The sequence below is a fragment of the Daphnia pulicaria genome, chromosome 2 (genome assembly GCF_021234035.1).
Source record: "Daphnia pulicaria isolate SC F1-1A chromosome 2, SC_F0-13Bv2, whole genome shotgun sequence".
Lineage (NCBI taxonomy): Eukaryota > Metazoa > Arthropoda > Branchiopoda > Diplostraca > Daphniidae > Daphnia > Daphnia pulicaria.
Genome location: NC_060914.1, coordinates 4,931,007 through 4,954,994, shown reverse-complemented (window position 1 = coordinate 4,954,994; position 23,988 = coordinate 4,931,007). Strand labels below are relative to the sequence as shown.

The following is a 23,988-nucleotide window of genomic DNA, read 5'->3' as shown; positions in this document are numbered from 1 at the left end:
CTGCTAGTAAAGAAAAAAAATTAATTATCCCTCAAATGGAAAAAAAAGATATTAAGTAAATTACTTTCCATGAAAGCGCAAGCTGAGCATTTACAAAACTCGCAGCCGTAAACTGCTTTTCAGGATCTTGCCTCTGATAGGAAAAAATTATGAATTGGTATGTTATATTTCAGGGGATGCCTTGAAATCGCTACATGACTTCGTCAAAACAAACCAGTAAGAAACAATTCCAATTACTTATAATTTAACGTCATTCAATTATCCGTGCTTTAAATTAAGAAAAATTTCAATTGCAGTAGTTCTAATTGAAATTTTTAAAACTATTCGTGAATACTTATTGTAGAACAATGCCTAATTCGAATGGATACGTGCAATTCTTGATGCCACCTATTGGATCGATGGGTAGTGGTCTTGCCAGCTATCGTGCCCTGACTATCTCCTTAAAGGACGAAAAGGGCAACCACTACTCGTCACTCAGTGATCTTGTGTGGCAAATGGAGTAATTCGCAACAATTCCGATAAGATCTAAAATTTCTTCAATAACCTGCAAACCTGCCAATTTGGTATTATTTCTGTTTATAATTAAAACCCAAATACTTAATTATAATTACTTCAAATCTAGGTTGAATACTGGATGATTTAAAAAGCTTCGGCATTCCTCCAACAGCGACATCACTTTCTTCATGTGTGGATTCGAAACAAAAGACGGCAAAAACTCTTGCACTCCCTTTTCGATTACCGGTGAAGAAATTCTTCATGCTTTTAAAAGTAGACTGGTAATTTATAAAAAAAATTGCAATTAGAACATAATTGAAATTTCATTGTGAAATGAATAGAATCTGCCGTGGATTGGAGAGTTAAAACTAAACTGCTTCAAAAGAATCAAAAGAAAACCTTCATAGACGGATTAAGCCCTCGAAGAAATTGCACTAAAACGTTGGAACAATTTCTTTTCCACAGAAGAAGTAATTGGCATTCAAAGAAAAATAACAATTATTAACAAAGAAGATGAAGAAGAAATTGTTGAAGGCTAGAACAATGCTAATTAATCATTAGAATGTTACTTTTTCGTCTTTTCTTAAATAATACAGTTTCCCGTTAATACTGGGCTTTTCAGATCAATCCGTCTTTATTTTTTGTAATCTTTGTTAAAATTAAATATTTATTTTACTATCGGCACCAGGATTATTTGGTTAAACAGTTTAAATTACGGAGAATTTCACTAATGAGAAACTTTCTTTGAATGGGGGAAACTGGGGTTGGACAGTCGCATCAGCCCCATATTCGCCAAAAGACCCTATTAGGCAAGGCACCAAAGTTCCCCCCCTGTCGATGCGTTGATAGATTCTAGAGGTTGTGCATGCCATCTTCTCCTGTCACCGTGTCAGCCCGGATTTGTCAGCAATGGGAAGTCCCACCTTGGTCAACATATATTTGCGTAACGCAGAATGAAGAATGCTCATCTCGGAGGCTCGTAAATTGTTTAAAAAAAAACAGGGATAAGCAAATTACGGAAAAAAACAGATCAGCTAGAAAGAGAACTTACGGGAATTCTAGATGAAGACAGGCAACCGATAACCGAATTCTCAAAAACAGCAGTAGAGCCCTGAAAATCATCCTCAAAATGATTTTAATTTAGTTGACGGTGAACCACAACGAGACGATGTGAATTTCTTGCTGGAGGAGGAATTTACAGTTTTTCTACTTTTCCATTCAAATATTACTTTCCAGCCTTATACAAATCACTTTTCTGTATTGATAATTTTTCAGTATTGAGATGCTGCTGCTCTCATTCAGGAAATTTTTAATGTTCTCATTTAAGCACCACAAGTTTTAAATCCACCGGTAGAACGACGAAATATCAGAAATTAGCCGACAGCTCAAATTGAAAACCCAATTCCCGGTGCACCACAAGAAGTAAGAAGAGTCGGCCGTCCTCTTCTTCATCTTTTACCCCAGCCACGAGCATTAAACCATCGTGTCGCTGTTCCTAGAATTGCACACAGAGCCGGAAATTGTGGTCGCAGCGCACAACCTGGTCGTGGCGCACGAAATTCCCGTCGTGGTATCAGGCAACCTGCTGCACCAGTAAATGAATCTGAGAACTTGGAACCAGAAATGCATATCGAGATTATAGTTGCCCCGGAAGATGAAGTTGAAAACATGTATAATGAAGAACATGTTTGAGACTGGAGGGCTGGGGAGGAAAAACGATGGCGTTTGATTAAAGAGTTTAGTGCCAGAGAGCAAAGCGTGCGAGATGATGCATTGCGTGTGTTTAAAGCTTGTATGGTTTGTCAAAATCGTGAGGCAGATCAACAAATCACTTGCTGTCTTCTGTTTCTCTGTTTACCTGTCAAAAAACTAATTTCTTACCAAATGCCACCAATTTTCCAGTAAGGGCAGCTGTGCCGCCTTGCATTAGGCTTCTTGCACTAGCTCTTGACGCTTTGTGCAACGTGGTCTACTAGGACCAGATTGCTCGACCACTCCACTGACCTTCGTGGAGGCTGGTGACGTGAGAAATTCTTCCACATGCCAGTGCACGACTAATCCTCCTTCGTTTCTCAGACGCTTTGCTGTCAGATACCTCTACGAGATTTGCGTTGTGACGCATTGTCTCCTCCGAGCCGTTCAGCTCCTGTTGTAGGTTGGGCAAAGGCGATTAACTTACTGCATCTCGGGTTCAACGATGTTAATTTTGTGTCATTTTTCATCAAATTGATGTGCTATATCTTCTTTCGTGACGTAGCATCCCCATCATTTTCCAGAAACCTGAATTTTTAAATTTTAAATATTTCTAAAGTGAATCAGTGGTCGGCAGTGTTTTCAAAATCATTTTGATTTAAATCTAAACCGAAATCATTTTGGAAAAATTATAAAAATATATGTTTACATATATATAAACTTCCTTTTTTTTTCAAATGCTAGTAACGTTTTTTGTCATTTGGTAAATTCTTTGAGTAGTTCCCATGAATTGACTAAATAAATAAATAATGAAGGAGCCGCCATTGTGGCAAACCATCAAATCACAAGCGTTGAATTGTTCCTCGCAAAACTTGCCTTCGTAACCTGGTAGGCAGAGGCAGCGGAAAAGGTCGTCTTTGTTCTGCTGTATTGCCCCGAACCTGCTGCATCGTGTCCTGGCGACACCATTTGTGGTGTGGCACAAGCTGTTGTGATTTCATATGCAACCATGCAGCACTAGATGGCAGCCCCCTAGATGACAGCACTCGTGATGCGGGAGATGCCTCGGCCTTCTCTCATCTACTGTATAGGCCTTCATTTTTCCCGCTCTCACTTCTCTGCTGGCACCACGCTAACTAACAGCTCTCTCGTGACTCATGTAGAGCGTTCTTAAACTATTTATCAATGTCAGCTCCTGCAGCTGACGAGATTGATATTTAGGTTGCTTCACAGCAGCCATATGTGTATTGTATATCATTCTCACCGTGTCCTGAACTTCATGTTCCAATTATATAAGATTGCTATTACACGTCAACCACACACAAGTATCTCTATTGTCTAATTATCAATAAAAGATTATTCTCAATCTCCAACACAAGCGGTGTCAACTGCATCGCGCAGATGCGCGTCGAAATTCGCAAAACTCGAGCCGATCACGCGCCGATCACATTGTGGAAAACCGCACAACAGTACCTCGTTCTCCGCAGCGCGCTCGCCTAAGATTAAAACATAGAGCAAAAAAAAGTTTTAGGCCGGCTCACGATACACGCACTTGGTTTTTTGGGGGATGAAATGTCATTTCAAATCGTGGTCTACAATCCCTTACCGTTAGCAAAACCTGGGAGGGGTGATTCCGTCGTCATCCACCATCCTGTCATCCTGTCGCATGGTGTGCGCCCTGTTGACGCGCTGTCTTACACTATTTTTTATCAGCCAAAGAATTAGCGATAGTCTCACTTAAACCACCCCATGGCGGATTTGGGTTGTTTTCGACGGACTTAAGGTGTTAACATTGGCCAAAAACAAATTTCCTACTTCGGCGGCGTAAGGTAAGTTCTAGACTGCCAGCCAAAAACCGTACCGCAGCATTTTTCTCTATATTGCGTCTCGAACGTCGGCGTCCAAGACGTTCGTCTCGTAGTTAACTGTCTTGCCATTCAAAGACTGCAACCCACGACAGAAAAAAATAACGAATCCTGAGGAATGCCTCATTAGAACAGCTCTCAAACAGTTCCTGAAATGCAAGTTAAAAAATCATTAAAATTTGCTTTGCTTGATAGCAATCACTTGATATTACACTCGCAAAACAACCCACTTTGCCAGGGTCATACAGAAACAAAAAAAAACACTCACCAAATCCTGTTGGCCAATGCAAATGCTTGTCAGCTGGCTCATGGCAAGTAACACGATGTTTACAGCTCTGGTCTTTCAAAATAATTCAAATTTAAGAATGAGGAAAGCATTTAAACTCGAGCAGCCGGAATCAAACCAGCTTCGAACAATCTACAGGCAAACTCCAGATAAGTTTTTTCGATTGCTATCTGTTTTTGGGTCGCAATTACGTCAGCTGAAACTATTCTAAAAAAATTTGAAAAATTTAAATTCAGATAAAATTATTTATTTTTTGCTAAGGAACCAAATTTCCACTTTTGTTGCATTGTGTACTGTGAAGTTGCCCCTGGCAGCATTTGCAGCATTTAGGCTATTTACATTTAACTCGAATTTGTTCCCCTTTTGACAATCAATAGTCATGGCTCCCATAACAATCAAATGGTTCATTAAAATGGTGGCACATTTCCGTTTATTTTCCGCCACGTGATGGCCACAAATGGATCACCTGCGAAATTTTTGAAAAATAATTAAAGACATGAATAAAAGAAATTGTTTAAAATTTATTACCAGGTACTTTTAGGGTCGTTCGGAAACCACCTGGGATGTCGGTGCAGTTGATTATTGCTGCTGTCCTTACATGATGTGTCAAAAAGTTGAAGAGGTAAAAAAGATCTCCTTATGACATTGAAGAGGAGCAACTGCAGGACGTGATCGCAGATGAGCTGCAGGATCAGCAGCGAGAGCTGGACCAGGAGCTGCAGCGGGAGCTGGACAAGGAGCTACAGCGAGAGCTCGACCACGAGCTACAGCGGTAGCATGTCCAGGAGCTTAAGCGGGAGCTTGACCAGGAGCTACAGCGGGAGCAATTCCAGGAGCTGCAGTGGGTGCTCGACCACGAGCTTCAGCGGGAGAAAGTCCAGGAGCTGCAGTGGGAGCAAGCCCAGCCGGTATGCGTTGACGATATTATCCCCTAGCATGTTGAGAGTCGCCACGTCCTCCTTTTGCTGGTGGTTTGAGAGACTCATTGCGGACAAAGGCGAACGGCTGAGGACGTGCTCGCGAACTTTCCGACCACCAATATTTCCTTTGGAAAGCCGGACCGAATCCCATAAACGTAATAACCGTAATGTTAAAGGGGAAAAGGCCATTACTTACGCACACACGCAGAAATGCACACACGCATGAACGCACACACACTAACACACACACACAAAAACGTGAAAATAATTAACCCCCCCCCCCCCCCCAAAATAAAAAAAAAAATTTAATTTTAAAAACAAACCACGCACGTTTACTCCGTTCCACGGCTTTCAACAACTTGTCGAAATGGTCGTCAGCAAGCTTGCTCGACAAACCCGACTTTCGCGTGCACAAGAATACAAGCGTCATCTCGCTTCTAACCGTCTCGTACTCCAGAAGTGGGTTGCTGACCATGTCAGTTATGTCCTGGTAAACAGTAATAATGTGATGGCTGCATAATCAGTCATAAACTGTCTCTCTGTCGGAAAGCTTGCAGGTGGGAGGATCGGATGTCTCCAACTTGTAGACACGCCGATTGCTGAAGAAACGGACGGGTTCGTCGTTTACGATGAAGGGTGAAACTCGCTTAAAACTGGGTGACGTGAGCGCCTCTGCAAGCCCGACACTGTCCAACACCTGCCTGTGACAAGAAGAAAGAAAACTGTGGTTAGCAACAATCTTAACAATTAGCAAAGGAACGTAATCTTTTCATATCGCCCCTCCCCCCCCCGCCAAAAAAAAAATCCTTTCTAAAACATTAAAAAAAAACTTACCACTCCAGATTTTCAATCAATTTTTGAACAGATGGTTTATTCCTTTCTTGATTGAATGCGTGATGTGTCAGGCCATGCCTAAGTTCTCTATAATTTGAGGCGCTGAAGGAACATTTCTTTCCGTCATGGTAGCCTTGTTTACATTTGAACGAGTAGTTTCCGAAACAATGAACGCTACCCGACGGAATGCGCACTTTTTTGGCGCTCTTGTCACGCTTTCTGGAATTTGCCAATTTTGCCGTGATTTCCGACCTCAACTCTGGTACCGAAAAAAAAAAAATTTAGGTAATGTTATTCGTAACAAATATTTGACAAGTTTTCAACCAACTTTCCAGAGTCGGTTAAAAGAAATCTTGGCAATTATTTCAATCATATTCGCTATGATTCCTGGTAACATAGACGACGATGCTTTCACATAATTTTGGAAGTGTTCTTTTTCACCTGTGTCGCGTTACGCTGTGGATCCTCCAAATTCTGTGGACACGGCCAGTTTAAATAGTGATTATTAGTGTGATTGTTATACTTCCTCACAATTGAGTCCCAACGGCATACTTATGCAACTGGAGGTTCATCAACCATCACCGGAAACGGCAACAGTTCCTCGACAACTTCCGACTCTTCCGTTGCTAATGCTTTACTAGCGGTGACCTCCAGATCTTTGGTCAATTGTTTGAATTTGCTGAGATTATTGAAATTCTTCAATATGACGCCGCAGTCGTGAAACAACGTCAAATGGTACTTGATTTATTGCAAAGAACGCAAAACTCTTTTTTTATCCAGAATTCCTGCGAGACAAATAAGCAATGTAGTTGATAGCTAAAGCGATGAGGTTTTCGAGAGTCAAAGACAAGGTAATTGTCATCACTTCATCGTGGTAAAATTCCAACTTTTTTAAATATTGTATTCCCCTAAAAAATGAAGACATAAGAAACCGCACCCTATCCTGATTTGCCATTGACATTCTGGCCATTTTAAAATAGGTATTTATTATACTATTAATACCATTTTAAATGTGCCCCGTTGTATCAGATTTTTCTGACGAATGGTATCTTAATGGTCCTGTATGGAAAGATCAAAACTGTCATCAACTATAATGAACTTCTGAAGTAACCCAATGGAATTTCCCCGTGAAAAGGTTGACAAAACGAGTTCATTGTGTCACCAATACAAATAAACACATCAGGTATCAGGTATGACACATCATTTATGGCCGTTCGTTGCCCCAATCCAATGCCTTCGCTAAATTCACCGTAAAGTTTAAAATGAAGCTCAATATTTCACCCTGGTTGTCCAATTTTGTTTTTGTGATCAAGAAAAATGTATTTTTGGAGTGTTGTGAGAAATTTAACTTCAATAACTTTTAAGCTTTAGAGTAATTGGATTAATTCAATTTAATAATTGTATTAAAATATAATATTAATTTCAATACACTGCTCCTCATCAATGTTAATGTTGTTGAAATAATTGTTTATATATTTAAACATATGAATCTGTCACATCGTTACTAGTTTCTATCCTCCATCAGCCTGGATTGTGTCCATAACGCAGGCAATAGTGCCTTCACTTTGCAGCACCAGTTTTTTCCATGATTTCTACGTTTCAGTTGGTTTCAGCTGGTTTCATTTTCGAGTAACAGTTGCTGTCAATAAGTTACCTTCTACCTTGATCCTGTAGCTTTAGACCATGCTTAATCAGTTATAGTGTTGCATCTTTTATTGCAAAATACATTGCCTTCTTGTACAACAGATTCCAAAGTAACAATAGTAAAACTATGAGAGATATGGAAATGACGACCCATTGATGTTATAACTAGTTCCCTAATAAAATTTATTTTGTGTCAACTGATAATAAGTGTTGAATCCAATAAAATTAGCCCTTTCTTAGCTAATAACTCATGGACACAAATTAGCGTGGAGTGGACGGAAGCATTGTGGTGGCGTGTGTTACTTTCAATTATGAAAGTAATAATAAAATAATAATGAATAGTAAAATAGGAGACTAATTATTTTGAATTATTTTTAACGAAATGTCGGTACATACATCAGGAATAGAAAAATTGTATTGTTAAGACATCTTTGATTTATAAATGTAATCCAGTTATCTTTAATAGTATCCCAGAGACTGTTAACGGTGGCTGTCCAAGTAACATGATAAGATAATAAGAACTAGATCTGGCCAGGGAATAAGATTGAGAATGGTTTCTCAATCAACCCCAAGCCTCACTGTTCCGCAATCGTCTCATTTACCACCTTAAGCGAAACGCCACCTTTTTTCTTTTGGTTCCAAGACAACCAGAGATTCTGAAAGGTGAAATAGGTGTTTGATGTAGGCTTGCACATTTGGTGAAGACCATCAACTTTTTTACGAAACATGGGCCATTGATCGAGATGCATCCTAGGACGGAAACAAAGCACTCAGTATTCTTCAGTTCTGGACATTTAAATGTGAAACCATCGGTGGCAATGATAAATAAATTGAATTTGAAAATTTTTTCTCGATAACAGATTAGGAAATTTAAAATGTTACCTGACATGCTTGTAAAAAAATAACATCCGTCCACCAATCCAATTAGGTTTCTGCATGGGCAACAGCAAAATCAATGTACGTGTGTTTGTCGTTCATTCATTATCAGCGATTAAAAATGAAATGATGCACCGAGCCACCGATACATGTGCCAAAACTGTTCTCTCCTTTCACAGAGCGCCACTGCGCCTATTTTCCATTGGCGAGATCAGTCCATTCGGTTTTATTTAAATATGACCACCCCCTCTTATGATTGTGTTAATTGGGATCAAAGGTTAAAGATAAAAAAAAATATAGCTAGGAAAGATCGATTGCGTCCCTTTGTTACCTGAAAATGTAGCCTTTAATTTAACCTGAACATATTTCAAAGGCTGCATGTGTGTTGTACGCAGCAAGGAGAGGAGGAGATGCATGTTGGGGCAGATAAGTTTGAATAAAAAAGAAAAAAGCGCGCGGCGAACCTCCCAAGCTCAAACTAAGTTGAGCTTGGGATAAGTTGGGCTCGTGATTGCTGGACGTAAACCATTCGTTGAGTGCAAAAGCTGCAAGTTGTTTTTGCATCGTACATGTCTTCCTGTGGATTTATCCAGAACGGACTACGTTTTAATGAAGAAACATAATCAACCCTTTTACTTTCAACGAGTGAATTGCGTTGGGGGATATTGTTGTAAGTGCAACAAAGGGGCCACAAGAAAAGAAAAGACGGGGACGCCCAGTAAGTGAATGAACTCAGTAGGTAATTGTTAATCGTATAATCAACTTACCTTTTTTCAATATTTACCAGCGCAAAATCTACTGCCTGTTCCATCCATACAAGACTATCGTCCTACTCAGTTGTCATTCTCAAATGTAGTTCTTGGACCAGGCCATACATCCACCTCAATGGAGAATGAAGATGTTGTAATACCACAGTTGATATCGCCCGTACTAGACTCTATATCAACCTCTTCAGTAGCAATAGTGGCGCCAACATCATCAACTTCCAATTCAAGCTCCAACATTGGTGATGGCAGTAGATATGACATCCCACAGCCACTGAGGGAAGCCATTGTTGATTTACGACAGCCAGACCTTCCAGGTGTTCAAGATGTACTCATTGAAGATGCGCCCGACAATGTTGAATCAACTGATGACGAGGAACCATTATGGCATATAGAGGAAAGGGCCATGAGCAAGTAAAAAATTATCTAAGCAAAAAAAAAGCTTAAAAGTAATCATATATTTTTTTATTTGTATAGAGAGAAGAAAACGTTATTTGACGGTCTGGGACATAGTTACAACATCAAACGCACATCCAAGTCTATACTGTTACCTGGAGATGCAACAAACACTGCACTCCCGATTTCTGTCGAAGCTACGTCATACAGAAGGAAAATATATACTGTGTAAAAATGCCGCATACCTGCAAAGCAGACAATAATGTATCACGAGACGCAGCCATCATAATTCTTTCTAAGCAACAAGGATTAGATAATCCCCTGTTGAGCGCCAGGGCTGTTGTAGAGAGAGAGATGATGGGTGCCTTTAACAAAAGTCCGACAAGAGAATTGCTCGTAAAAATGAATATCGTCAGAGCCGTCCAGTGGAAAAAGATGATCCAGTTTATGAAAAATCCGAAGAATCTGCACTTTGATTGGGGTATATTTTCAATTACAATATCACTGTAACAAAATAACTAATAAAGGTATTTATTTATAGGAATCTTTGAAGCTTGTTTACCTCAAGGTTACTCCAGAGACGACATTAAGCTTGACTGCCTACACTGTTTTTCCTGGCTTCTAATTTTTGCGACAAATCATCAGCTTAAACTTCTGTGTAAAGCAAAAACGTGATATAGCGATGGTACATTTTATATATGTCCTTCTCCATTTTACCAAGTATTTTCCATTCACGCTTTCATAACGCATTGCAATCTGGATCAGCAGGTTCCTAAAAAAAAAACAGTAAAATAACTGTAGCCTAAATCCATTTTTTTACGAACAGGTTCCTCTGATCACCGTTTTAATGTCAGGAAAGAGAAAGACAGACTACTGTGCTGTTTCACTTCTATCCTGCATCTTTTAAAACAAGACGAAAATTTACCGAAGGTGCAGGAATTCATGCTTGATTTCGAAAAAGCAGCATGGCTGCCTTGTAGAACCATATTTCCTGCTGTTAAACCTGTTGGCTGCTCCTTCTATCTGACGCAGTCCTTCTATCGACAAACGGGAAGCGACAACTGGACTACTTCCGTCTGCGAACGAGCCAATGGTCGCTTTTACACGTAGAAAACTACGTAAAGTCTACGCGGTAGGTGAAAATGTCAATGTACGATGCCCTGGTTTCTAATGGTTTGAATTCCATTTTTTAGCGTGATGTTGCGCGTTTACGACTCCATTGCGGGGAACAGCAAGCTATCGAAGAACCTGCTCAAAAATCCAGCCAGATTCATTGGCGGAGAACTACGGGAAAAGTACGACAAAGAAACACCAGGCTGTAGTAACCTGTGCAACCAAGGACACCACAGTTCCTACGCAGTTGGCAGATTCAGAGGACTGTTGCGCTTTCCTCATTTATCATGGCGTCAAGCTTTTGAATGTAACTTGGCACATTTGTCTTATCCTTATTTGCCCTGTTATTCTCATTTTTACCTGCTATGTGCAAGTGTTAATAGTTTTTTATCCCTTTTACGACAATGGGGGTTGCCGGACGCTGTCGAAGTGCTGAAACAAGAAAGTAGCCTCGACTTCGACTACGGCTCCTTGGCGAGGCACCTGCTTTAACTGATTCTACGTCAGCTGCGTGGTAGGTTATAAGTCGTATGAGTCGACGCCAAACAGGCGAAATGTGGACTTATGTTACTCTTTTCTCGCGTGTGTTTATTTTTTTTCTTTGATTTTTGATTTTTTAAATTGTTTTTCATGCAGTTTCGCCGTCTAACATCTAACCTAATCTAACTGGCGAGCAACGGAGGAGAGGCGTTGGATCCCTTTGTGGCTGCTTTTGTTGACGGCAGCATTTCTCGAATGTGAGGATGGGTTAAGCCTACGACACCTGCCAACGTGGAGCAGGGACATGAGCAAGGAGCAGGAACAACACAAGGAGACGCTGTTGTTGCTTCCGCATAGCCTGACTGACTGCCTGCCGACGAGGCTGCACGTATCCATACGACTTGAAGAACCCGTCTTCGCGCGATTAACAAAAGGATCAGTCCAAACATGGCTAGCAAGAACCTGTAGTCTGCCTGTCGTTTCTGTTGAAATGTTCTCACTTGAATCGTCTTCGGTTAGTTTGCTCGTAGATCTACAGAAGTTTTTGTTTGTCTTGTCGTTTGCGATGCGGACATTTTGGGGGTGGTGTGTGTGGTTTTCCTTTGGCTGCCATCTTTAGATATGAGTTGCCCAAAAGCTTAATATGGGTTTAGCGTGTTGGGCGCCCTTAGCAGGTGGCACACTCAACAAGCCGGCTGATTATCACTTGATTTCTTTTTTTGTGACACTTCTGCAGTGCAGTGTTTAAACATGTTTGCTGAATGGAACAGTGTATTTTTTTCATGAAGTGTCGCGCTTGTGCACCAAGCGTAATTTTTTTTTCGCTTATTGTGTGTTTGTAGGTCCACACTCGAACCGGTTTGTCGTGTGCCAACTTCACCCAGAACAATGTAAGATACTTCGAATTTCAAATTTTTTTAAAAAAATACTGTTTGTATATATTTTGTTGGTGCCGTTGGCTAGCAGCAGTGAATCACCAATGCACGGACGATTTGTCTTTTCGTCATGCGTTCTGTCTGGGTGGGGACGATAAATAAATTTTTCCTTTTATTTTTGGAAAACGTCAACTTCCACCTCCGTCAGTTGGCCCGAACCAGTTTTGAAGCGAGCGTCCCCTAACTTTGAGCCCGCACACGCTCGTCGTAAAAAAATATCAAACAAGTTTTGAAACTCCAATCAAGGCAGAGTAAATTTTTGGGGACGACAAATCACAGACAAGCACGTAGGCGGGGCTTATTGGTAACGGAGATAGCCAGATGCCTGAATTTAATTGGAGTAGGCTATGCCCTTGACGTACATCTTCTTTCCTCTCTCATATCGTAATTCATGAATGTTTTTCCCTCTCAAGGGTATGCTTTCGAGGTAAACCTCTTCCTCCTTTTTTTGGGTCTCTTCTTTGTCTGGCTCGGCCAAGGTTCTTTTACTAAGGGGGCGTAAGTTTTGTTAATTGTGGTTAGATATGGTAAAAAAATGCAAATGTGGGGGACACAAAAGTTTGCAATCCAAAAGTGGATCATAAATAAGAGTATTGTAGCCACCGAGTATTAAACTTGGGTATCTCGCATTCCGGTCGGAGATTCTTCCACTGGGCATTCCAGATATTATATTACTTCCACTTATTCATGTGTAATGGGACTTTTGCTGTTGGAATTATTTTAGATAGAAAATTTTTCTTTAAGGACGAAAAACATGAAATCTGAAAATTTAGTTAAATTAGCGGTCTACTAAATTAATGTCTACGTTAAACTTTGTCTACCAAGTTATGGTGCTCCAGTTCTGGTTACCATGACACTTATTAAAAAGCGTGTGGTACTTCATCATTGTAGAAACTGCGATAGGAAGGCTTGATGCAGCCCAGTTGTCTAAGTCGACGAGCAGTGACCGTAATCTCACACCATTAACGTTTAATTTTCAGAAAATTAGAAAAGAAAATTGAACTAATTTGGTAGCTAGGAACAACTTGGAAATTTTCCGGTTTTATATCCGAGTTGTATTACGTAATTTTGAAAAAAAAGGCATGGAACTCATTTTTATTGACAAAAAGGCTAGACAAATGTTAACAATAAAATCACGGGAAAAGTAGGATAAAAGTAGTAATTCCAGATTCCGTCAGAGAAAACAGGGAAAGTTGTCAGGGAACAATTGCAGGGACTAGGTCAACCAGTTGGCCGTTTCCGCATTCCTCTGCGGAGTCGTAGTAATGGTGGATAACGTAGAGTTTGAAATCCATAAAAATTTTTCTTCACCACCGCTTGTTTGAGAAGTCTATGGTACATTTAACGTATATTGTGGCTCTACAGCGAATCAAAGTAAGTGTGATGACGTTCGTTGGATGTGCTCGCATGTACGTGTCGATCAACGGGGTTCAGCCGTCTTACAAGCAGACGTCAATCTGGAGCATAGAAATCCTCCCCATTCCGTCGTAAACTACCGTGGTAATTTCCGGCTGACTAACTCCCTGTTACTGTTAGGATCTCTCTTTGAAATTAGTTCAGTTGATACATCTGCTTTGTTTGTTTTACTAGAATTTGTTATTATTTTCAATTTTGAAGATCTTGAACTATGCTTCTAATATTCAAGGTAGTCCAGTTGCTAAAAAGGTAGGAAGGCCAAATGTTTTGAAACCAAAGGACGAGCAAGTAATTGTATACTGGGTTCAAAAAATGGCTTCTTTTGGTTTCCTTATCACGAATAATGAGCTTTTGGATTCAATCCAACATAGCCTTAATCGTACAAATAGGATAACTAACTTTAAAAACAATCGTCCATCACTTCAGTGGATCCCCAAATTCCAAAAAAGGCACGATTTGTCTCCCAGAATCTCTGAAAACATGGACATTGGCAAAGCTCAGATCACCCCTGATGACCTTAAGAAGTGGTCAGAACGCTTCGGGACCTATTAAAAGTTGTTTTTATCTGCAATTTTTCTGTTTTTAGGCCCCTGTAGAGCCTCTTACTACTAAAAACCCCCACGGCCATACATCATGATTTTATCACCAGACACCGCTTTTTTCTTCTTAAATTGGAATGTCCAGCTTGAAATCTACATAAGCTATATTTTTTAATTGGAAAAAAATTGGAGGATATTTTGAAAGATCCCACCAGGTCATTTAACTGTGACGATACATTCATTCTTCTATCTCCCGGCAAACAAAACGTCCTTACAACAATGGGAAGTAAGGATGTATATCTCATTCAAAAATGTTCATCAAAATCTGGAGTTACTGTTTTGGCCACAACGTCTGCTACTGGTTGGATTTTACATCCATTCATAATCTATCCTTATGAACAGCTTCAGAAATGGATGACCAAAGATAAATTGCTTCTGGGTTTGAAGTTTTCACCAGTTACCAAGAAATGATGGATGACAGTGGATGCATTTTTTTGTTACTTCGCCAGTTCATTCCAGAACTGAAGACCAAAAACATAAAATTCCCTGTCGTTTTATATTTGGATGGAAATTGTTGCCATATTAACATAATAATATCTGATATATGCTCGGAAAATGATATCGAGTTGATTTGTTTCCCTCCAAATACTACTTTCATTTTGCGGCCTTATACAACGTTGCTCTCTTCAAGCCATTGAAAGGGTTGCGGCAAAATAGGATGAATGATTGGGCAAGCCAGAAACCCGAGAAATCAAGTTACTTTTAAAAATGTGGCCCATCTACTGAATGATGTATGGCAAAAATTGCCTCTGATGTATGGTCAAAATGGTTTTAGGGCTTGTGGCTTGTACCCTTGGAACTCTGCGGCTGTGAGGTAACTTAAAATTTATGCGTTAAAAAATTAGTTTTAAAAGATCATTATCTTTAGAATTACTAAGTGTGTCACAAACATGGAAAAAGACCATAACGAAACTGACCATAATAATAATGCCTCCGATATAAATGACGAGTCTTTTGAAAATCCTGGGACTTCAGCTTTATCAACATTGAAGAGAACAGAACAATTAGGAAGGAACCCATTATACGTAAAATAAGTTTTTTTTGTGGGATTGATATCGTAAATTTTTTTTATGAATTAAAGATTGGGCACACAATCCTAGCAAACTTTGAAAGGTCGCTGTCTGCCGAAGAAGTTGGCGAATTCGTCTCAATTTTGGATAAGGAGGGACGTTTTAAGGATACCGAAGGAATAGATAAACTTAGTGATGTTCAAAAAATCCAATATGGCGGACTTTGGAAAAGTCTTATCCAAACATATGTTGAAACTATAAATAGTAAGCCAATAGAAAGTTTAAAAATTAACAAGGTTTAATTACTTAAAAAATTTATATCAATAAGTCGCAACGAATCTCCTGTGGAATCCCCTACAACGTCCCCAAAACTTAACCTTGTGTCTTTACCTTGCCTTCCTAACAAGTCTGGCAAAAACGAGAGTTGTCTTCTCTTAAAAACGCAAAAAAATTGTCATAAGAAGAATTTAGTGACCACTATGATGAAGAATTAGACTAGGGTTACCAACAATATATGGTAATGTAATGATATTCTTCTATATTTCTAAAACATTAAGTGAATTCAAGCTTCATAGGAATGAAAAAGCCCCATTTAATATTTCGTCAAGTAAACGGTTTTTGAAAATGGTTTCTCGGCAACCTGGTGATGACTTAACTGGTGAATCATAAATTCCTTCAAAACAAACGTAAAAAATTTAATTTAATCTTTTGGTTTCTATCTTGAATTGATTGTGAAACGATCTTTTTTGTCAAAAAATCAACTGTATAGCAGTTCGAAGGCAAAAGGAAAGCAGCACCAGAAGGCTTTTATATAAGGTACCAGGAAATCCCCCAGACTTTAAGCCAAGTAAAAAATTGAGGATATGAAGGAACCGATGGTTATAGCTTTAAACAGGCATCAAGAAGACACATCAAAAGTTCTTTTTCGCTGGTGCAGGGAAGTTGGTTTCAAAACATAATGTAACTTATGTAGAGTTCGTGACTATTACTTTCACCGCAAAGTAAAATTCGTCTGCTTCTCCTGCGTCCTTGTAAGGAGTGTTGCCTTGTGGGGAATTTCTGAGACAAAGCTAGAACCTACTTCTCCTACCCCCCAAAACCCGTCGCCACAATATCACACGGGCATTATGGGACTACGTGTTTTTTTGTTTGATTTATGTAAGAAAGACATTTGTGTTTATTTTGAAATAAAAATATCTTAATCTTTAAGAATTCTATATTTTTTTATATTTTTTCGTCGTCAAACACGTTATTGTAAACTCAGGGAAAAAAATTAAGAAGAAATGGAGGCAAAGCACACCTGTATTTCTAGTAGTAGTACCATTGCAAGAGACTCGCGAGTCACGAGTGGGTTCACTATTTCACTTGCAATGGCTGCACTAATACTAACTGGAACTGTATTTGTCTAACTACAGCTGGGATCATTCCCTCACGGTAAGATTTTTCGTTGGGTGTTAGACTAATTGTTACATGTGATAGCATGATTTTGATTATTATAACATGTACAACCCATCTATACCAATAGTAATAATGACAAATTACCCTAGAGTAAGCTTAAAATTATGTCATCACGCCATGATCTACGATATTGGAAAATAAAACTGGAAATGTAGTGAGAATAATAAGAAATTACAAAAAAAAAGAGATTCGTGAAGATATAGAATATTTGATTCTGGCTGATGTTAACAGGATTATTAAAGGGAAAAAACCGAATCTAGATGAGTCACGTATTCTGTTTGAGGAAATTTTGTGCGGCCCAATCAAGATTGGTCCTTTCACGAAAGTAACAAGGATTCCCTAATAAATATAATCAGTATGATTTTTCGAAAAGAAAGGAGAATTAACAAACAAATACAAACACACACGAACAAAAAAATTAAACACACAAAAACATTATAACTTACCTTTAATGAAGTGTCTTGCTCACATTTTTAAACAACATTCGCCCAACAGTTCTTCCTTGGTGGTGTTGGTTATTTCTACCCATACACTTATTTTTCTCTCTAGTACCTATCACTGTAAAAAAGCTAAAAAAACTTGTGGCTGGATGACTTCCCCTGGTCCGACCACAACCATTAACGACACACTGTTTATCGCTTATGGCGGTATTCATAAACTTAAATTAAATGCTGCAAAAGAACGAAATAACAAAAAAAAATCCCCAATTTGTTTCGTTTTATTGCCCGTTTAACTGTCTTTACTTTTTATTAATTATATTTATTGAGGAGAACACAACAGATAAATAATTTTAATTAAAATGTGGTACCCCTTCTGATTTTTTTAACATCGTTTGGTAGTATTTTTAATGTTGTATTAGATAACATCAGAGAGAGACGATGTAAATAATGAGGAAATTTAAGTGAAAAGTCAAGTTGGCGGGTAGACACAGACTGATGATTCGAGGAATTAAATCAACTTACAGCACCAAATGATAATTAAAGAAGTAAAAGAATTTTAAACAAATATTTCTATAATCGAAACAATGAAACTTAAAATTTTTCACCCGTTACCCTACCTCGTTAACCTTAGGGCTTAAAGAAAATTAAAAGATGTTGCATTCCCATGGTAAAGAGACTCTCAACCTTCCGCACTTTTCAACATAGAATAAGGGCAAGGACGAGTGATTCTAAACTCGATAATGACCGCAGTGTAAATCAGGCGTTCTGTAAGTCAAGATGACATCTAAAGTGGATGAGAAAACAAAGCTGTTGAAACTCGAATGTAGGGAAATGAACGAGCATATTTTTTAAGATCTCCGTGTTATTTCGTCTAAGCCGTGTTATCAGCCTAAAGGAGGGTTCACCTACGTCAGGACTGTCAATTGGAATAAGTTATTCCGAATAACACAATCTTTCCAATCAATAACTGGAAAGGATCACGACGGCCAGAACTTGCTGTCTTCGAAATTCACTAGTTCGGCATCCCACCACTCAACGTTCCCTACTCCGTGCCCTTAAAAATAAACGCGACGAAAGCCCTTCATCCAAGTTATCGTATGGAAACTCAACAACCACCGAATCTAAAAAAAACCTTTCGTCCCAATAATGCTATCCCATACTTGTTGCGGGCATAGAGGATTAAACGACAGATTTCCCTTCAAACATTTACAGGAAATATAATGCTACCGTGAATCTGAATATTAAAGAATAGGCTGCTCAAAGGCCTCGTAATTTGAAACAAGTTCAAAATACAATGCAGAATCTCATTCAAAAGTTGCGTCTCAGCTGAGACTAACTCTGCAATCTATATGTTTGAACGTTCGATGGCACATTTGCGAAATAAATTCTTACTTTCCCCGATTTGATCATCATCGGATTGAACTATGATATTGCCGGAGTTTTCCTTTCCCTTCTTTGTACCTCTCCATCTGTAGGATTTTTCTATGACACGAAACAGAAATTCAAATTGGTAAATTTTACGTGTAAATTTTTCCTTTGAAAACGTAGAATTCACCAACAAACCTACAATATCCATATTTTTCATGGTACATGAAAGAAAAACGTTTGAAAATCATTATCTATACTTTGAAGAAAAGTGAAAAACAAATTATTAGGGCTTTCAAAAGCCAAAAACGTCTACATAGTTTCGGACAAAGAGTCGGCGATTGCCGAAGGAATGCGAAAAAATATACCTACAATTGAAATTTATTGCTGCTGGAATCATGTGACAAAAAATGCTAAATTAAACTAAAAAAATTGGGGATTCCATCTACAATCGAAATCACATTATATATCGACGAATTTCGGGAACTTCTACCTCAATCACACCACATCAAATCTGCCTATATTCTTCTTAAGAGAATTGTCTCTTGAAACTATGTATTATTCTTGAACCAATGTTTAACTAATAAAATCTTGTTAAATATTTTTTTGACTTAACTAAGGCTTTCAGAAAATAATTCGGGAAGTGTATCCATAAGGATATTGAACCACTAGGAATTTAGGTAATAAGAAAATATGGATTAAACCGTGCGAAGAATAATCAAGTTGAATCGATGAATGCGATTCTTAAACGCTTCGTTACTAGGAAAGAATCCCCCATCGACACGATTCTTTTAGTTCTCAAGGAGCTCTAAGCATCTTTCTATTCGGAAATCCCGAAGGGCAGGTATATCACCGTGGAAACTTCTTTTTGCACGAAGACTTCGAATCCTTTTACGATTTGAAAAAGAACCACCCTGTGTTACCAGAAATAAAATTTGCAGAAGAAATTTTTATTAATTTCCAAAACTCAATTCAAAATACCTCCAAGGCGGTTATCTTAATATTTGATTCTTAGAATAAAAAAAATAATCAACCTATACCACTTTTTGTGTTAATGAGAAGAAAACCATAGAACGGATGGTCTTTTAGAAGAAGGGTCCAATCTCCACATGGTTTCAGCATAGAAACAGGCTCTGAATGTGACTTGAAAAAGAAAGTGGAATCAATTTCAACAGATTAAGAACCTTTAGGCCTACTATGGCTGGTTCAACAGCTACAAGGGACGTAAGATATCGCACCAGTTCTTCTTGTTCCTGCCCAGAAACAAAAATTTGTTACCATGTTATGGCCGTTCGTCTAGCTATGGTTTAGGCAACATTGCCAGCAAAAAAATAACCGAAAATTACGCGGCTAACAAAAATGCAAAAAAGAGAGCAAACAAGATGTCATAAAAATTTCAAACATGGCGACAGAAACTAATGTTAAATTTCCTTTTGTGCCCAATTGAGTATAGGCTGTTGCATCAAAATCATTATGTAACAGAAGTTCATCACACATGAAAGAGTCTTTACATGAAATGATAGAAATACTCGAGTTCTCATTAAGTACCGACAGATATCAAAATCTAATTTATCAATTAACCTAATTGCGTTGGCGATCAGACTTTCCAGTTACAAAAGACATCAAACATAATCCTCAGTCATCCCATTATGATGAGTACTGTATCATTCATAGAGAGAGCACAAACACAGTATATAATAGAATAAATGAGAAAATTGAAATGGAGGCTGAAACCTACCTGCAACACACAAAAACAACAACTATAAAACATTACTATAATACATTTAAATACTACACAGTTTCACAAGTGCTGATGAGAAAAGAAAACCAGAAGGGCAGCAAAAAAAAATCATTAAGAGAATTTCGATATCACCAACGAAAACAAGTAAAAAACAATATATCCTGTTTTATAATTAACTGTTACATTTATTCTACTGTTTTTTTTTCGGTAAATGTTACAAGGTCTACATTGCCTATTGAATAAAAAGAGTAGGAGACTGTTGCAAGTCTACACAGAAACTGAAGAAGCACGAACAAGACCTACACAGATTTCGGCTGGCATGGATTTCTCTCCAGAACTCCCGATGCAAGCGAATAATTTCAGGCGACTTAAGAATGCGTCTAGCTTTGGCGAGACCTCTTTTCACGAAGTAAAACCTTGAATGTAATATAATTTAAACAAAGATTTCAATGCTTCCTCATTTCTCAATCCATATTTTATTTCTTCTCGCCAACCATTCGATACGCACAATCAAGGGTGATTTCGACGAGTAACGCAATATTTTCTAGAGAAAACTTCAAGAGAGCGAAAAATAGCTTCATTCATTGCCAAAAAGCTACGATTAGTAAAATAATTTTCATTTTACAACCTGATACCTTACGCATGCTTATGCTTACATTGCAAATGCTTAAACAGTGGAAAAAGAGTAATACCCTTGAGTGCGTCACAAAAGAAACAGTGGATGCTGTAATTTTAACCTCACGTTCTACAGCGAATTGCATTAAATATCTTTTGAACAATGGCCTTCAATTCATGCCCACCAAGTTTTTACACAGACAACATCGAGCGTTTCCACTGCTCTTTTCGCAATCATTGCGGTAGCAACGATCAGCTGGCAGTTGGTCATTGCCTCAGCGCTATCGAAAGAATCAGCAGAACGCAATTGGCGCTTACATTGCAATTGCTGCGTATTACAAAAACCTTTGTTTACCAAGGCATCAAAAAACGTTGTTTAAATGAAGTCTAATCAAAACAAAGAAAATTTGATAATTTCCTAAATTAGTGTCTTTCTAAGACTACTCGTTCCTCTTGTTCGTCAAAAAGCGTAAACGTCATTTAACCTCGCATTTTAAAACCATGTGCAGACAACAAACCTTAAACGTAAGATAACAATATAAAATACTAAACAATTATAATACCTGAATGAAATTACTGAATGTATTCTGGTAAGATTTCAGAAGAATCCAAAATTTTAAGTTTTTTCTTTAATTTTTATTGTTATTTTTTTTCTACTTGTTTTCATATCCTTGTTTATAACTTTTCGTTCTAAAGTATATTCCTTCTTCCCGCCTAACTATTTTATCACAATTTAGTTTAAGTTAAGTAATAGTTAGCACTTGGGTTTTGCGTCAAAGCAAGATTTCACTTTGGTAGCAACGGGAATCTCAATTCCGGCCAGTGTGGCCGATCGTTCAATTTTTTAGCTGTGAGGCGCGCACCTAAAACTCTCTGCTCGTTTGTGGTCGCCATCTAGCGTTAAAAATTAAAACTCTGACCAATATTGGTATCTAAGTTTGTCCATTGAAATGAAAGTATAGACCTCTATAAATTTTAATTTTCACCTTAATTTGTTTTTCATTTTTCAATGTAAACAAAGTAAATATGGGATGTAATAAGTTGTTATTTTACTAATTTTTATTTAAAAAACATCAGAGTTCTAAGTCTGTAATTTGAAAATCACCAGTCGTTACAAACATTAAAGTCAACAGTCATTCTAAAAAACTGTGCAAAAAAGGTTTGGCCACGTAACATTAGGTTTGGAGATACCTTTGACATCAGTTTCTTGAAATCAGGCTTCTCGACTAAATTAAGAGGAAACAAATCAGCTACCAATGATGAAATTCTATAAAGCAATACAAAATCATTATTAACAAATTCAATTTATGATTACTACCGATGCAAATTATCAGAATACCGTCATATTGTTTTAGTAGAAGTAAAATTCTAGAGTCAAGACTTAAGAGCAATATCATTATGTTATCCCTTATTTCATCAATGGCAGACTTCTACTTTTATTTGTAATGGAGTAATTTATTAGAATCATGTGACGTAAAAAGGTATCATGCAATATACTCAACCATTCAAATTTAAATCCTTTTTACCATTTAATGTCTCTTAGCATTGTATCTAGAGTCATTTTTGACACTAGGGTACTTCGATGTTCCTTTCTTTCTTGTCTTAACCTTACAGCCTTCAAACAGACATTTGCAAAGCGTAGAATTTTTGCCCTTCTCTTCACAGCAAATTCAAAGGATTTAGGTGGTGGAAGGTCTAATTTCTGTTTGTGATACTATAACCAATAAAAAATTCAGTTCTTATTAAGATGTTACGACTCAGGAGTTACAAGCTAACATTTGTTACTAATAAAGTACTAATTAACTCGATTTTCCATTAGAATTGTCATTTAGGTCTTCATTTTCGGGCTCATCATTTGACCTAGATTGAAAAATCTCTCAGACCTGAGTTATGGGAAGTGAAGTAGGCTAATCGTTAAACTTTAAATAATAAATTTTGTCAATTGAATGATTTTTTCAGCAAATTCAAACCTTCACATCAGCAGACACACACGAACAGTAGTCTGATTCTTATTCTTTGCGTATAGTGGCGCTGTCAAGTTCGAGCTGGAGATTGAACGTTCACAACTATTTTTTTTTGCTGTGCGCCGCTAACGCTCAAACGTAGTTGAGTTGAGTGCCTCTAAAAAATGTAAGCGTGAGCGTGTGCGGGCTCAAAGTTTGAGAGCGCTCGCAACAAGACTGATTCCGGCCGACTGACGAAGGTGTTAGTTGACCTTTTACAAAAATAAAAGGAAAAATTAATTGATTCGTTCCCACTCAGAAAGAATGCAAAACGAACAGACCAATCGTCCGTTCATTGGTGATTCACTGCGGCTAGCCAACGACACCAACAAAATATATACAAGTGATATTTAAAAAAAAAATTGTTGAAATTCCAACTGTCAATTGTTCTGGGTGACGTTTGGCACACGACAAACAGGTTCGAGTGCAAGCCTGCAAACCCACAACAAGTGAACTAATAAAAAATTGTGCATGACGCACGAGCGCTCTGACACTTTATGGAGGAACAAAACACTGTTCCATCCAGAAATCCTTTTTAAACACTTAACTGCAGAAGTTTCACCCCAAAAAAGAAATCAAGTGATAATTAAACGGCTTGTGGAGTGAGCTACCTTCTAGGGACGCCCAACACGCTAAACCCATATCAGGCAGGGCAACACCTATCCAACGGTGGCAGCCAAAAGAAACCACACACACATCATAGTTACAAAAAAATAAAAATTTTCAAAGACATACGCTTTGCAAACGACGAAACAAACAAAAACTTCTGCAGATCTACGAACAAAACCAACCGAAGACAACTAAAGTGAGAACATACCAACATAAACACGCAGACTACAAGTTCTTTCTAGCCACGTGGTTTGGTCTGACCCTTTTGTTAGTCGCGCGAAGACGGGTTCTTCCAGCCGTATGGATGCGTAATGCCTCGGTAGCACCCGGCGCCACAACAACGACTCCTTGTGTTGCTCCTGCTCCTTGCTCCGGCCCCTGCTCCGCGTTGGCAAAGGCGTTGGCCATCTACACAGTCGAGCAAGGCTGCAG

The 23,988-nt window shown here is 38.3% G+C and overlaps 1 protein-coding gene across 2 annotated transcripts in view; it reads right to left on the bottom strand.

Moving 5' to 3' along the window:
* The window catches only part of LOC124327454, a 150,493-nt gene that overhangs the window by 34,303 nt on the left and 92,202 nt on the right, over nucleotides 1-23,988 (bottom strand). The window lies entirely within an intron of this gene.